This window comes from Eubalaena glacialis, chromosome 7 (genome assembly GCF_028564815.1).
Source record: "Eubalaena glacialis isolate mEubGla1 chromosome 7, mEubGla1.1.hap2.+ XY, whole genome shotgun sequence".
NCBI classification, from domain to species: domain Eukaryota; kingdom Metazoa; phylum Chordata; class Mammalia; order Artiodactyla; family Balaenidae; genus Eubalaena; species Eubalaena glacialis.
In genome coordinates, this window is record NC_083722.1 from 9,543,710 (window position 1) to 9,560,557 (window position 16,848).

Below are 16,848 nucleotides of genomic sequence, written 5' to 3' on the forward strand. Positions count from 1 at the left end.
TTGCAGGTATTGGAAAACCCAACCGAGCATTTACTATGTGTCAGTTAAGTAAAATATAAAAAGACACATACCTGTGCAAATAGCACTGTTTGTAAAGAATTTAAACTCCCTGGATAAATTCTTGGTTAAACTCTTTTACGCCATAGTTTTATAACATAGAATGGAAGTTGTAGACTTCATGTGAAAAATATGTGATCCACACAAAATTGTACCAGCTCAACTTTGAAAATTTACCTTGTCCTTTTAGGGAGGTGGTGGAGTAAAGGATGTGAAAAAAAATTGGGTCTGAAAGTTGAAAGGAGCTTTAGGTCTCTTATTACAGTTCTTCTCTGACTGCTTATATGACTTAGAGGAAGCCAGCCAGCCATCTGGTGCTTAACATTCTCCAGTAAAGTACAGGTAAAAACATCTGCCTCACAAAGAGACTGTGGATTAAGCATGATAAGTGAAATGGTAGTTGCCTTGGTTCTTAGGAGAAGTCACCCCACTATAAGGCCAAGGTATGTGCATCTCTATTGTATTAGTCATTCATTCAGCAAATAATGATTGAACATCTACTATGGGTGAAGCACGATTCTAAGTGTGGGGATGAGCAGAGAACAAGTGGAAAAAAATCCCTGCCTTTTAAGAGCTAACATCTAGTGGGGGGAGAGAAAAGCAAACAAACAAAAGAAAGAAGTAAAGGGTATATCAGAAGATGAGAAGATGGTAGGTAGCATGGAAGATAAACAAAACAGGGAAGAAGGTCAGGGAAGTCTGGGGTTAGAGGTGGATTTCAATTCTGAATATGATTCTCAGAGAAGACCTCACAGAGAGAGTGACATTTGAAAAGCACTTGAGGAGGTGAATGAGATGAGGTGTGAATATGAAGATACATGGGGGAAGAACATCTGGGCAGAGGGCTCCCAGCCGTGAAGGACTTGAGGTGGGAGAACAACCGTGTATTCAAGGAACAGCAAAAGTCCAGGGTGGCCAGTGTGTAGAAGAAGGTCATAGCGTTAGCAGGAAGCCAGATGCACAGAGCCTTGTAACCAACACATTGAAAGGCTCTGTTTCTCTGAGGGTGATGGGGAGCTCCTGGGGACCCCAAGCAGAGGAGGCCCGTGATCAGACTTGCATCTTAAAGGTATCCCTCTGGCTGTCGTTTTGAGAATAGATTTGTAAGGGCATGTCCAGGTAGAAGCATTCAGAACCAATGGCGGCAGTAATGTACCAAGGGTAATCTCTTGGTTTGGATAGTTGTATTGTGGTTACATAGGAGAATGTATGGTTTGTAGAAAAGACACATTAAAATATGCTAGGGTTGTAGGGCATCAGGTCAGCAACAGATTCTCAGATAGCATCAGGGGGAAAAGTCTTTGCAACGCCCTTGTGACTTTTCTGTAGGTTTGAGATTATGATTTAAAAGATGCAGTAATGCAGGTAGTGGTTCAGGCAGGTAGCAGTGGAGGCACCGAGAGGTGGTCAGACTCTGGGTACATTTTGTAGGGAGGGACCATAGGACTTCTTACTGGAATGAACCTGGGTGGTGAGAGAAAGGCAGGAGTCAAGGTGGACAGCATGGCTTTTGTCCTGGCGGATGGAAGAATGCACTGGTCATTATAATTCCACTGGTGTGACACTTGGGGGGAACTTAAGGCAAATAATTTAACATGACCTCTTCTTCTGCATTTGAATATATCTTTCCAAATGGTAAAGTAAATAGACACAATAGAGAATTTTTAAAGATTTTCATTGAAGGATGCTATATAATAAAAAATTTTCCATCTATATATTAATTTGGGGTTTTTAAAATAAATTTATTTATTTATTTATAATTTTGGCTGCGTTGGGTCTTCGTTGCCGCGCACGGGCTTTCTCTAGTTGCGGTGAGCAGGGGCTACTCTTTATTGCGGTGCGTGAGCTTCTCATTGTGGTGGTTTCTCTTGTTGTAGAGCACGGGCTCTAGGCGCGCGGGCTTCAGTAGTTGTGGCTCGCGGGCTCAGTAGTTGTGGCACACGGGCTTAGTTGCTCTGCGGCATGTGGGATCTTCCCAGAACAGGGCTCGAACCCGTGTCCCTGGCATTGGCAGGCGGATTCTTAACCAATGTGCCACCAGGAAAGCCCCTATATATTACTTTAAAAGGCTCACTTGATCCTAACAAAATAGCTATGATATAAAATGTTTTATGAAGAAGATCCATGAGAAAGGAACAATCAATAAGGTATTATTACCCAGGTTTTACAAATGAAGAAGTCAAGGCCCAGAGAAATCGTCACGCAGCTAAGTCCAGGTTCTTCTGATTTGTTCTCCAGAGAAATTTCTACCATAAACACTGCCTCTCTGACCACATTAAGCCCCATGCATGGTACTTTCATAATAAGAGTAGTGATTTTCTATAGAAAGGCTCTTGAGCTTTAACAACTAATAAACACCTCATCTAGAGAATATGGATGACTATTACAAGACACAATATATTACCAGGTTTCTTTTTCCTTAAATCTTGTTTCCCCATCCTTCAAGTTAGAAACAGTTTTTAACCTGCTACTTTTACTGTCCCTTATGTATCAAAGCTAAAATGTGAAGGTTGACCTGAAATGCAAATGCTGTTCTAACATCTTTCCAGAAAAAAACACTTTTCAGACGAATGATGAAGGGTGTGAGATACACAGATTGGAGTTCAGTTATTTTTCTCCTTTTCGACTCTCTGTGCTTGCTATTCTAGCATGTTTTGAAAGGGAGCAAGAAGAGAAAGTTTATAACGATTTGTATTTCCTCAGCTGTAGGGCAAAAAAAGCTCGAATGTCGGTTTTATAGTCTTCCCTGCTCTCAAGGGAATTTAAGTATGCAGAGCTTTGGCTGAGATAGGAAAGAAACAGCTCAGAGGTGGGGACTGATGCTTAAAATGTTCCTTTGTTTAATTTTTTTCCTGTTATTGTATATGGAACTTTGAAACCATCCTGACTTTCCATTCCAAAGGCACACGCCAGTACAGGTGCCAACTGTGGCGACTGCTTGGATGAGAAGTATTCGTGATTACTGATTTTTATGGGGCTCAGAGTGAAAGCAGAGGGGCTTTTCATGAAGATTCATGATGAGGTTAAGGTATTTGCCTTGTTAGGGTAAGCTGGCATCCTTTGTCACCTTTGGGTGAAAGGTGTCCTGTAAGAAAATTCAACAAGGAAGACCTCCAAGTTCAGTACAAACAAGCATAAAGCAGGGTCCTGGGAGCCCAAGAATTGAGTGGAAACTCAAAGGCTGTGGATTCTAAACTCGGTGTGTGTTCACTTGCTTGGCGAGCTGGGGAAAGTGTCTTTAAACTCCCCCTGCCTCCGTTTCTTCAACTATTGAGTTGGATATGCCATAGGGACAGGTATTAAGTAAATACACACATATCATTATTCTTGACAAATATATGCTTTGTTTCACCAACAGAGCTCTCTTTTGTGTAGAATAGGGTGTAAATCAGAGTCCTGGGTCTCACTCCAAATTGTTAAAGATATTCTGAAGATGTTCTGGAAAAGGTACTTTCTTTTTAATGCATTACCCAACTGCAGCTCAGAACCAAGGAATATCTCTTTAATTAAGGCAGGGTTGGGAAGACCTGTTTTATTTTTTTTTTTGATAACTCCCTCTGAAGTGATGAACTTATAGATCTGCTGGCCTGCCTTTTCTGCTCTGTTGAACAGCAAATCCCACCATTAACTTGCTAGATTCATTTCCCATACTCTCCCCTAAATCAACTCCCCTCCCAAACACACACACACACACACACACACACACACACACACACGATACCTCCCCACACTGGTCATTTGCAGGACCTACACAATATCATTTGAGGGATGCCAAAATACTTCCTGCCGCCACATATATGCACCCCTAAACTTTTCTCCTGTTATGACATTGAAACCTGTTATTTAAATGGAAAGGAGAGTCAAACAAACTCCATTGTGGGAGATTAGTGTTAAAAGTGTGGGCACTGGGTTTGAATCCCAGCTCTGTCCCTCACTAGATATGTGACATGTCTCAGCCTCAATTTCGTTTTCTGTAAAGTGGTAACAGTAACAGTACGGACCTCTGGGGATGGCTGTAAAGTGCTGCAACGTGCGTAAAATATTGCCTGACACATAATAAGCACACAACAAACAACATGGTTATTATTGGCTAGCCAATCTCCAGCTAGAGCCAAAAGGAACGATACAGAGGAAGGTAAACCGTGATGGTGAAGAGGCAGAACAAATCATATATTTGCCCTGACCGTTTATGAGTTTTTAGTCTTTATCCTGCTCCTGCTGATAGTAAATTTTAAGGGCTTGCAAGAGCTGCCTTATCCTGTAGACAGAATAGTCTAATCACGCTGTTGCTAATGACTGGAGTGACCTCTAGTGGTACTGAATTTTCCATCGTGGGGGCGGGGGGGGGGGGGAAAGACAACCAAATTCAAGGTCACTGCTAGCATCATCTTACTATTTTGCTTGTAAACTCAAAATTCAGAAGTTGATTAAATGGGAACAAATGTATAGTTTAATTGAATTGACTAATTTATTAATGGGAACTTTACCTCCAGATAATTTCAATAATCCCTTGTGAATACCACCACACCCTCACTTTTGACTGGGTTTCTGCCCATTATTACTGAGCCATGGGGGTCATTCATTTACATTCAATTAAAATGTTTTGGGGGCTTCCCTGGTGGCGCAGTGGTTGAGAATCTGCCTGCCAATGCAGGGGACACGGGTTCGAGCCCTAGTTTGGGAAGATCCCACGTGCCGCGGAGCAACTGGGCCCGTGAGCCACAACTGCTGAGCCTGCGCGTCTGGAGCCTGTGCTCCGCAACAAGAGAGGCCGCGATAGTGAGCGGCCCGCGCACCGCGATGAAGAGTGGGCCCCGCTCGCCGCAACTAGAGAAAGCCCTCGCACAGAAACGAAGACCTAACACAGCCAAAAATAAATAATTAAAAGAAAAAAAAAAGTTTTGGGTGTCAGACACTGTGCTAGACAGAAGGAGACACAGTAAGATGAAAAATGGCCAGGTTCCTGCCCTCAAGGAGCTCCTTATTTGGTTGGGAGTTTGAGGAGGGACGAATGTACTAAACAAACAAACAAACAAAAAACCAAAACACTAAAGTAGATGTCAGTACAAAAGAATTTTCACCATTTGATGCTTTCTGGCTTTACAGATAACCTTTCCTTTCCTGATAGGAGAAGAAACAGACCCTCTTACACTAAAACAGAATAAAGCATGTGTATCCTTTGAGATTTCAGAGAATTCTCTCTCATGGGCTGGAAGATATTAGCCAAGAATAGATCCAGGTATCAAAAGAGAAAAGTACTCTCCTATGGTTAAAGAAAATCAATGTTAAAGCAAAATTCAAACTTCAGAAGTCTTCTAAAGTAGTCATTTAAAATTTGTTTTGTTTATTGAGCAGCCATATCTCACTTATTTTCTGGGTAATTCTACTCTCAAATAAACTTACTCCTTTCTAGAAAGCAAGGCATTAAATAAGCAAATCAAAATGATAATTTTTATGCCTTTACATAAATTTTCATATAACTAAGTTCACAAGTCAGAAAAATATTTTGTCAGATCCTATTTTATCTTGTAGAAGATTGACAATGTAAGCCTAAAGAAGTAAGATTCCCAAAGAGAATGTTAGTGCTCTGATATAACACCCATACTTTGATCATTTTTATTTCATGGCCATATGAAGCTCAAGAATATTTTTAGCTACCCATGCAGAGTATGACTGTCTCTTGTTTCTCTTCTCATGAAGACCTTTAATGATGTCTAGTTGACAAGCTAATGGCCTTACCACAAAGAGCTGTTTATACTTGGCAGAAATTTAGAAATTCCTCAAGCCTAATTCAATCGAAAAGCCTCAAAATGAATTCACAAACCTTCAAATTTCCTTTCATAACAACTTTCTTTGGTCACGGTATATAGAGGATTCACTACATATACAATGTCACTGGAATTTTCCTGAAACATTGGGCTCCATCACTGGGAATTTTCTTTCTTTTTAGGGTTTATATTTAGCATCATTTTTGTCTATTCTTATGTCCTGGGAGTATAGAATGGATCATTAAAAGCTAATTAGGAGCATAGAAAATAGGATGGAACAAACATTTTATAAAGAAATATTACGAAAAAGATTTACAGGGAAAAACACAAGTTGAAAATTAGAATGTTGTCTGCTTCTGTAGAGTCTGATTTCTTATTGTCAAATTGTATTGATTCAATTTTTATTTGCTTTACATTTAAAACTCCATTGACTTCACTTTGCTGTACACCTGAAACTACTACAACATTGTAAATCAACTATACTACAATAAAAATTTAAAAATAAATAAATAAATAAAACTCTATTGACAATCTAATAATCTTTCATAGGCAGTTATATTCTGAGCCACTATTGAGTGGTGATTTGTACACAGTTAAACAGCCTATACTTTTTTAAGCATTTGTACTAAGCAGTGGGCTGATATGTCAATATATATATATATTTTTTCTGTATTGCTGTTAATTATTTGAATTTAAGTATTACCACTTAAAACAACTATAAGCACAGTTCTAAAATAAATAAAAGAGATTAATTGGCAACGCAGGTTTAAAGACAACCTTTCATGAAGACAGACAGAAGCTATGATATTTGGATACCTATTTTTGACTCCTGAGAAATAATGAAACTGGATGTGGCCTTCATTAGGGTTAGGGTCTATTCGGTGTATAACTGCCCTCTACAGTGTGAAGGTCAGCAGATGTAGCTTCAAGAAGCTTCAGAAAATATTGGGAGATACAATAAGTATAGTTATGCCTTTGAAACTTGCAACCAAGTGTGTTCTTTCATATCGTTCAGTTTTATCCACACCCATGTGCACCATCTCCCTTTGAGAACCATGAAGAGGTTTGAGCTTCTTTGTCCTTTGGCTAATTGTTTATCTCAGCAGTTTGCTGCCACCTAGTGTCCAGGAAAGACTGTCTTCTATTAAGGTTTGGTGCCCCAAGGACAAACTGGACACTACTTACCAGAGGGCACACAATGCAAAAACCGGCATGCATGGGTCGTATGATAATGGTTCCCACATTGATCCAACAATGCCATCACAGAAGATTCAACTCTCATTGACACATGTCTCACAATAGGAACTGGGGTTGGGGGGGGGACAGTTCCAGTTTCAAATTAAGTTAGAAAACCACCTTACACATTTTCAAGCCTCCGAGTTTCAAGGTGCATGAAGTCAATTATGAGAATTCTCATAGCCCCAGCCCTACCACATGAGTTTAATTAACAGAATTATAAAAGTTTTGGTAGAATTACAGAGGAATTTGCATTTTAAAATAATTAATTAATTAATTAATTAATTATTTTTAGCTGTGTTGGGTCTTCGTTTCCGTGCGAGGGCTTTCTCTAGTTGCGGCGAGTGGGGGCCACTCTTCATCGCGGTGCGCGGGCCTCTCACTATCGCGGCCTCTCTTGTTGCGGAGCACAGGCTCCAGACGCGCAGGCTCAGTAGTTGTGGCTCACGGGCTTAGTCGCTCCGCGGCATGTGGGATCTTCCCGAACCAGGGCTCGAACCCGTGTCCCCTGCATTGGCAGGCGGATTCTTAACCACTGTGCCACCAGGGAAGCCCCAGATTTGCATTTTTTTCATTGTCTTCTATTTTTAGGGATACTTTTTGATACGAGGTCCTAGTACAAAGGCAATTTCTCCTTATTTTGTCTACAGACTTTTAGACTTCCTCCACTTAAATCTTCCATTTACATCCAGCTACAACTGGATCCTGTATTCCTTCTTAAAGTCTGCTTGTTACTAGACTTTCAGCATTTGACATCCACTTTCTTCCTGAGCCTGATCCACTTAGAGCTGTTCTGAAGAACAGATTTCATTTTGGGAAGAGAACACAGTGATGTTACATAAAGTCTGATTGATGGGAGTTAAGGTGGGCAGAAGTTATCAAAATCTGAAGATGAAGCGTTTGAAGGGGAAGGCATGTATTATCAGTAAAGAGGTGGGAGGATAGAATTGCCTGCTCTGACTGAATGATGGGTTGGAAGCACGAGCCTCTATTGTAGATCCCAAGAACTGAGCCCAGTGTCCTTGAGAACTTGGGCTGTGCTGACCTTCTCAGAATACTTGAAAGCTGCTTGTCAGAAGAATCTTCTTCCGCAATCCATCTAGTCACAGGCAAAGACTCGTTTGTCATATGTCACACTGGACTAAAATATTATACTATTAGAACTTACAAAAGAAGCAACTCAGAGCCAAAAACGAATTAAGGCAATGAGAAAGGGAAAGTAAAAATTCAGCTTCACTGTTATGGTCACGCTAATCTCTCTCTCCCTTCTCATCTGGCCCTTTCCTCCCTCCTGAGCCCCTCACAATTCTTACACTTATCCATGCTTGGTCTCCCTCATATACAGATACAGGTAGTTACAACTTTATCTCTCCTCTTTCTTTTCTGCCAGAAGTATATGCCCCAGAATCACTCTCCTGGTAGCAGAACAACTATTGAATTATTTCAAACCTACAGTTATAAATTTTATTTCTATTCATTAAATTTCCAAATTGACTGCCCATCTTCCTCATCCATTTCCTACATGGATATAGACTTAAAATGCTGGAGCATAACACAGAGGATCTGTGAATAGAGCAAACATAAAATTTATCTTTACTTTTATAATTCTGAACATTTTTATTTTAACAGTCTCATTTACCAAGTTTCACTCCTAGCAAAGGTGAGACTCTTTCTGTGTTTGGATCACTGAAGTACTTGGCTAGCTGAAGGCAGACTGGATTTTGGATGAAGAATTCATCTGATCTACTGGCTTTTTGTGTCACTATGTGTCTGATGCCATTCTTAATGAAGATAGCTCACTAAACCTATGATATTGATGAAAAATACTTAGATGATAAACAATAATGTAAATTCCATGTGTGGGGGGATATACATATTACAGAGGTGCTGAAGCCAGGAACAAGAATCTTGATTTAAATATTACGCAAATAAAAACTTTTGTGAGAGAATCATCCTGAAATATACTTTTCTGGTGCAGAACTTGAGTTACCAATTGCTAGTATTCATAATAAGCCTGATGATAATGAAACATCTATTTCTTGCTTTAAAAAATATCTGTTGACACCTGCAGTGTTACATAAAGAAGGCAGAGATTTTTTGGCACCCTGGTCTATCAATATAACAGAAAATATCCACCAGATGTGATGGTGATTCTATTGATGTGCCCCTAGTAGGATGTTAAGAACAATCCTTTTTGTAAAAGGATGAAAAACAAAAACTTTGAGCAGTGAAAGATTGCACATTCCAAGAAGATTAGCTAATTTCCTGCAACGGGGCATAATGAAAGGGCATGCAGACAGTGTGTGTTGTTGTGCTTTATCTGTAAAAAATTAAAATAAAAAAGAAACGAAAGCATCACCATGTCTTCTGGTATCTCGATATAAAATTCCCTGACTTAAAACAGTGATTTTGAGCAACTTGGAAGAGGTCATCAATATTGTATCCTATTTTAAACAAAAACTTACTCTTTGTACCTCAAGCAAGCTTATATTTTAATGAAATGGACTCAAAATAGCACAACGCATATTTCTAGGTTTTGAGCATTAAAATTCTTCATCTGTAGACTGCTAGCCACAAATAACCAACTTGAGAAAATAAACCAAACTAGATGACTTTCTTGTTTCTTCTAACCATTTCTGGGTTTTTTTTAACCTTCTGTTCCTACTTGCTCAAACAAAGATAGCCTAAACAAAGAAAATCCAGCCATTTGCCCAATCTTTTCAATCCAACCCTGCATAAATCAAACTAGAAGTGACCTTATTCCTTGTTTCACCAAAAAGGACTTAGTGACATATCTAAACCTCCCCCTGGAGAAGAGAAATGGTATTGGCCAGAAAGACAAATTATAAACCTGTAAGTCAAAATTTACCGTAGAGAAACAACAGGAAATATCTACAAAGCTGTTTACAACTTGTCAAGCTGACTAATATGACTACATAAGTGACTTACCTTGACAATAGTTGGAACTCTGGAATTTCCTTCCACTGTAGTAAATTTTACGGTGCCCTTGAGCCAGGGAAATAGCATGGTGTGCCGTGAGAAAGACACTCATTTTGCTGACAGACAAACCAAAGTGTGTATCCCCAAACAGCCACTTACCAGCTGGGTGGCTTTGGCAATTTCTTTTTTTTTTTTAATTTTTATTTTATATTGGAGTATAGTTGATTAACAATGTTGTGTTAGTTTCAGGTGTACAGCAAAGTGATTCAGTTATACATGTATATGTATCTATTCTTTTTCAAATTCTTTTCCCATTTAGGTTATTACAGAATGTTGAATCTGAACTTCTTAACTGAAATGGGTATAAGAATCTATACCTGGGGCTTCCCTGGTGGCGCAGTGGTTGAGAATCTGCCTGCCAATGCAGGGCACACGGGTTCAAGCCCTGGTCTGGGAGGATCCCACATGCCGCGGAGCAACTAGGCCCGTGAGCCACAACTACTGAGCCTGCGCGTCTGGAGCCTGGGCTCCGCAACAAGAGAGGCCGCGATAGTGAGAGGCCCGCGCGCCACGATGAAGAGTGGCCCCCGCTTGCCACAACTAGAGAAAGCCCTCGCACAGAAACGAAGACCCGACACAGCCAAAAATAAATAAATAAACAAACTCCAATCAAAAAAAAAAAAAGATAGTTAAGTAAGGATCTTTAAAAAAAAAAAAAAAAAAGAATCTATACCTATCGTTACTGCATGGGAAACTAGAGATAATTTACGAAAAGTACTGAGACTACATCTTTAACCATTATTGAGAGCGTTATGGGAGTTGACTACAGAAGATAGAATAGGAGAAGATTTTGCTGAGACCACAAGTAGAAAAAGGCTGGGAATTAGGATAAATCAATACTTCTAGAGCAAAAAGTTTCTTTAAAATCCAGCTGGCACTAGGAGGCAGGGAAGCTATATGACAGAGACTTTGTGAAGGTATTACACTGCTCTAAACCGGAACTGTTCTGCTATAGCCTATCACATCGCAGATACATTTCCAAATGACCCTTGTAGAGTAGGCACTGTAAAAAGTGGTGCTCATGGGGAAATGTCATTCTGCAATAATCATGTTTAAGATCAACCTTATGAACTACAATACCATCTTGGCAAACACTAATTTTCATCACCCGTTAGGCATATCCCAAGTTGACATATTCAGAATTTCATCTATTATTCAATCTACACAGGTACTTTTATTTGGACATTGTTTTGCTACTTTATTGAGTTAAGAGACTAATCATTCAGCAAGAATATAAAGTTAGGGACTTTTATTTTAATTTGACACTGTGGTCATTGCTGCAAAAGTGTTGCTATCTTTTAAGCAAGAGCTGAAGTGAGGTGCCTCTCCATACGTTTTGGCAGAATTGGTGTGTCTGTAAGATTCGGTGCTAAGCCCTGCATGCCTTCGCACAACAGCTGCACAAATCAGTGCTCTTGGATTGATCACCACATAAATTTGCAGCAATAAGTCAGAAAGTTTAAATCCACTGGATGAGGTTGGTACTGGAAGTGTAAGCTGATTTACTTTTGCAAACACCTATTAAGTATCTTTTCGTGCAAGTCACTGTATAAACATCATTTAATTTTTCAGCTATCTTACCCAGAACTCTAAAAATCTGCAAAAAATATTTTATTTTACCTCAAAAAACCATTTTCACTGGTTAAAAAGACAACATACAAAGTTTCAAAGCTTCAAAGAAGGAAAAAATATTTCAGAAGCCTACCGATATTCAGTGGTATGATTAGAATTGGATAGGCAAAGTTTTTTGAACAGAATTTAAAAAGCACTACCATAAAAAATCTGATAAATTGGACTTTATTAAAATTAAAAATATCTTATTATTAAAAAACTCCATTATGAAAATGACTAGACATACCACAGACTGAAAGAAAAATGTTTGTAATACCTATCTGACCAAGGACACATATCCAGAATATATAAAGAATGACTACAAATCACTGATTTTAAAAATGCAATAAACACTGGCAAAAGTTTTGAATAGACACCTTCCACAAGAAGATACACAAGTAGCCAATAAGCCCATGAAAAAGTTGTAATCATCATTATCCATTAGTAAAATGTAGTTTAAAATCAATAGAGTACCACTTTACACTCATTAGAATAGTTAAAATTAAACTCTGACAACATGAGATGTTGGCAAGGATGTGGAGCATCTGGAATGCTCATCCACTGCTGGTGGGAGTGTAAAATGGTAAACTACTTTAAAAAACAGCTAACTACTTTGAAAAACAGCAATTCCCGTCCTACATATTTACATAAGAGAAATGATAACTATGCCCAGAAAAAGACTGACTTGTACTAGAATAATCATAGCAGTTTTATTCATAACAGCCAAAAACTGAAAACAGCCCAAGTGTTCCTTAACAGGAAAATGGATACACAGATTGTGGCATATTCATATAATAGAGGAGTAATCAATAATAAAAAGGAAAGAACTACTGATACACACAACAACCTGGATGAATCTCAAGTGTCATACTGAATGATAGAAGCTGGGCAGAAATAACAGTGTTATGGTGTGACTCCATGTATATGAAATTCAAATTCAGACATAACTAACCAATGGCTATAGAAATCACATAGTGGTTGAGAGGAAAACTGGACTTGAATGGAACAGAAAGAAAAGTTCTGTGGAGACGGAAATGCTCTCTATCTTGTTTTGGATGAACACAACAAAAGTATAAACAATGTAAAAACTCAGGGACTGAGAGGGTTCCACTTTTGGTAAGAGCCAAGTTGCCCCTACCAGAACATTCCATGCACAGACAAGAACTATAAACTCTGGACAAAATGTAAAATGCAACTACCTGAAGGCATTAGAGAGCAGCTAAGTCAGACAGATACTGGAAGATGGGTGACACTTGGACAAAGAAAACAAAACTGAGTAAATTTCATGAAGGGCAAGCCATGGTCTGCACCCTGCAGAGCAGCTAAAACTCAAATATAAATGTGCTGTGTTATTAGCTTGAAGAACAAGATGGCAGGGGTTGGGTTGACCACTATAGCTGGGAAGTGAGGGGAAAACACAGAAGAAAGAGACAGAGAGAGTGAGTCTCAAATACTGTGTATACATTTTGCCCAAACCTTTCATTGGTTCCGAAACATGGATGTGGCAAACTTCTAGCTGTTCAGTTGAGTCTAAAGGAACTGAACTGAAATTTCAGTTACCAATCAGTTTGCTGTTTGAGTCCAGTCAAGTTATCTGCCTAACACTAAAAATCAATATTTTGGCAGAAACATTACAGAATTCAAAGTGTCTATAACAACATGTCATTTGTCCAGAATATAATCCAAAATTATTCAATAAAGAAAGAGGAAAATATTATCCACACTCCAGAGAAAAGGTAACCCATGGAGACTGGTCCCAAGATGATCCATATATTGGAATTAGCAGGCAAAGAATTTAAAGCTGCTATTACAGCTATTGCTAACGTATGTAAGAGAACTCATAATAAAAGAAAAGATAGGAAATACAGAAGAGAAGTTGAAACTAGAAAAAAGAACAGAATGGAAATTCTATAACTGAAAATTTAAATATCTGAAATTAAAAATTCAATGAATGAGCTTAATAGCAGATTGGGAATTAGGGAAGAAAGAGTTATTAACCTCTAAGACAAAGAAACAGACATTTTCCAATCTGTAGAAGAGAGAGAAAAATACAATTAAAAATAGTGAATAATGGGCTATTGGGGTGATATCAAGAGGTTTAACAGAAATTCTGGAGCCCAACAACAAGAGGAAAGAGAGAATGAGTCCCCCTAAAAATTAGTTGAAGAAATAATGGCTGAAATTTTTCCGCATTTGGTGAAAAGACAAAATCTGTAGATTCAAGAATAAGCCAACCCTGAGTCTGAGTGGCAGGACATGGGTGTTCACTATACATGTATCTCAATTTTCCTCTGTGTTTGAATTTTCCTAATAAAATGTTGAAAATAATATTAAAAACTCATCAAAATGAACACAGGTCTGTATTACATTGTATATTAATTATATCAATTTTAAAGTAATCTAATTCTAGGCTATATCAGGTGGGTATTCAAACTTCTAGCTTAACTGAAAGATACAATATTCAACACTTTGATGATTTCTGCTAAGAGAGGTAAAGTGTGGACCATGGAAAAAGGGGTGGATGATTCACATTATCTGATATAGGGTCTACTCCCAAATAATCTGTTAACACATCAATCCTCCTGTTACTCAGTAAAAGTTCTTCATCGCATCTCATGGATAAATATGGACATCTGATGAAAAGATTTTCTTTAAAAAGACAATGAAAGGAGAGATGGGAGAAAACACTGTGACATACACAACAAATTCCTTCCCCCTTTTGTGTTGGTGATCTGTGTTTTATCAGCAAGAGTATACATTAAAAGGATATAGCAATGCACCCAACCTTTCAGGTACTTGGGCATATGATGACAGAGAATACTGGTCAGAAGGTTAGTGCCCTACTTCTGTCATTAACTAGTTGTGTGACTGTAAGTAACCCCTAAATTTACGCAATACTCAGCTTCTTCTCTACAACATAAATGGTTTAAGAATTGCTCTCTCAAACCCCTTTTGTGTCTAATATTTGTTGCCATCACTGGGCTCTTTTGAAAAGAATAGTAATTCTGTATTTCTGAGAACTCTCTCATGATGCAAGATGTACCAAGTTTGTCTGAGATGATCTCTTTGGCTAAAGTCTAGGACCAAGTTTCAGTTGTCCCCATATGAACCTAGCAGATTTGAACATTTTCAAGTAAGCATCGCAAACTCTTAACAATTGTTCTTTTTTAAAACTGACATTAGCACACAGGTGGGTTTTAAAAGATATGAAAACCCTCGAAGAAAAGGTAATGTGCTATGATTAATTTCGCACAGAACTGACATCATGAAGGGGAAAAGGGAAAAAACCACCTACAATCAAATGTTATGCCTGTCCCTGTTTTCAATTTCCTCCCATGCATCCACTGCTTCTGTTGAAACTTGTTATTGCTAAAGTACTTTTTTTTTAATCATAAAAAGAGCTACAGTTCTAAAAGAGACTATTGGCCCTCAAATTCAGCTTTGGTGTTAGAGGCAATTAAATTGTGTTTGGTAATTGCTTTCCTGGGCATTTAATATGATTACTGTTGTCAATGTGCCCAGCAGAGCAGTGGTTTCTATTAATCATAAATAGAGTAACAGATATTATACTAATTTTTGAGTATTTCTTTTTAAAGACAAAGAGCTAGATTATATCAAGCCACAATGGTAGAAGTAAAAGCAAAGATCCAGATACTGGTAAAAACAGATATATGCTCAATTGCTAATCAAACATATAAGTAACTATAAGAGGCTCTCCTTTCCTAAGTCAAGGTGCTTTAAATGCAGAAGGCTGCTTTCAGAGTAAATCTAAAATATAACCTAAATCCCCAATTAAAAAATATAACACCTAATTTAGACTAATTTTCTGATTAAGTATAGATGAGCTGATGATCAGTTACTTAACCTTTTGGAAATTTACCATCAGTGTGGCTCTGATCTAAACTATTCTCCCTTTCTTTCTCTCCATAGGTATAAATAACACCAAAGCAATATCTATTTTAGGAAATGCTGAAATCTGTTTATTTTATAATTAATACACTGGGACAGCCTTTTCTGAAGCTTTTGTCTTGAGCACTCAGAATCTCTGGCCTATAACTTTTTTTTTTTTTTTTTAGGTAATAATTCTATCAGCTCACAAATATAATTCAGAAATCATTTTTACGCTAGGACTGAAAAAGACAGTGGTTTCCAAACTCTGCTCCTAGAAGCCCCTTAAGTTTTAAAGAGATGTATCAAGGGCCCAGCCCAATTCAAGCAAACAGTCCCACATTCTCTTTCTTTTAAAAAATAAAATGGATGGAAAGCATGGGTTTAATCCAACTCCCTCATTTTAAAGTTAAGAAAATTGAAGCCCAAAGACATGCAGTTGCCTTTTATAAGGTAGTTCAGCTAGAGGACTTAGAAAGGTGACAATGACTTGACCAACAAATATGAGAGAAATAGAGACAGAGAAAGAGAGAGAGGTATGAAAGTGGACGGGGGGAATAGAGAGAGTGAGCTGGAAACAGTATCCCACACTGTACATCATTTTTCTCAGTTATCTTGGGTTAATTTCACTCCCATGAAGTATCTCATGCCGATTTTGTCCTTTTTGTGTTTGTTCCCTTCACCTTAGTTTAGCCTTATTTGCTCACGCTGGGCCTAGACCTGGTGCCCCTCATCCAGGGTCTCCTTCCCGCATCCTTCTAACATCCTGCTACCAGACTTCCAACTGAGTATGTTCCTGCCCTGAGGAGAGACCTCCAATGGCTCCCCATGCCCTCTGCAGTGCTTCCCAGGGTGCAGTCCCCGGACCAGCAGCTCAACACTACCTGAGAACTTGTTAGAAATGCAATTTCTCAGGTCCCACTTTAGACCTACTGAATCCAACACTCATGGACTTGGAGCCCAGGAATCTGTGTTTTAACAAGCTCTGCAGGGGATTCTGATGCACCCTAACATGTGAGAACCCTGGTCTGCAGAATAAACTCCAAACTCTTTGTACAAGTATTCAAGGTTGTGCATTATTCCTTTCCAACCTTCCTTCCCATCTTTTCTCCTATTGCTTCCTAAAGTGTAACCCATGTTCCACATAAGCTGCACCATTCCTTTGACCCGTGACTGAAGTTTTCCTGCTTCCAGGCCTTTCCTCACTCTGTTGCATTAGCTAGAAGTCTCTTTTGTTCTCTTTCATCATATTTCGAAAACCCACCCATCTTTCAAAGGCAAGCTCAAC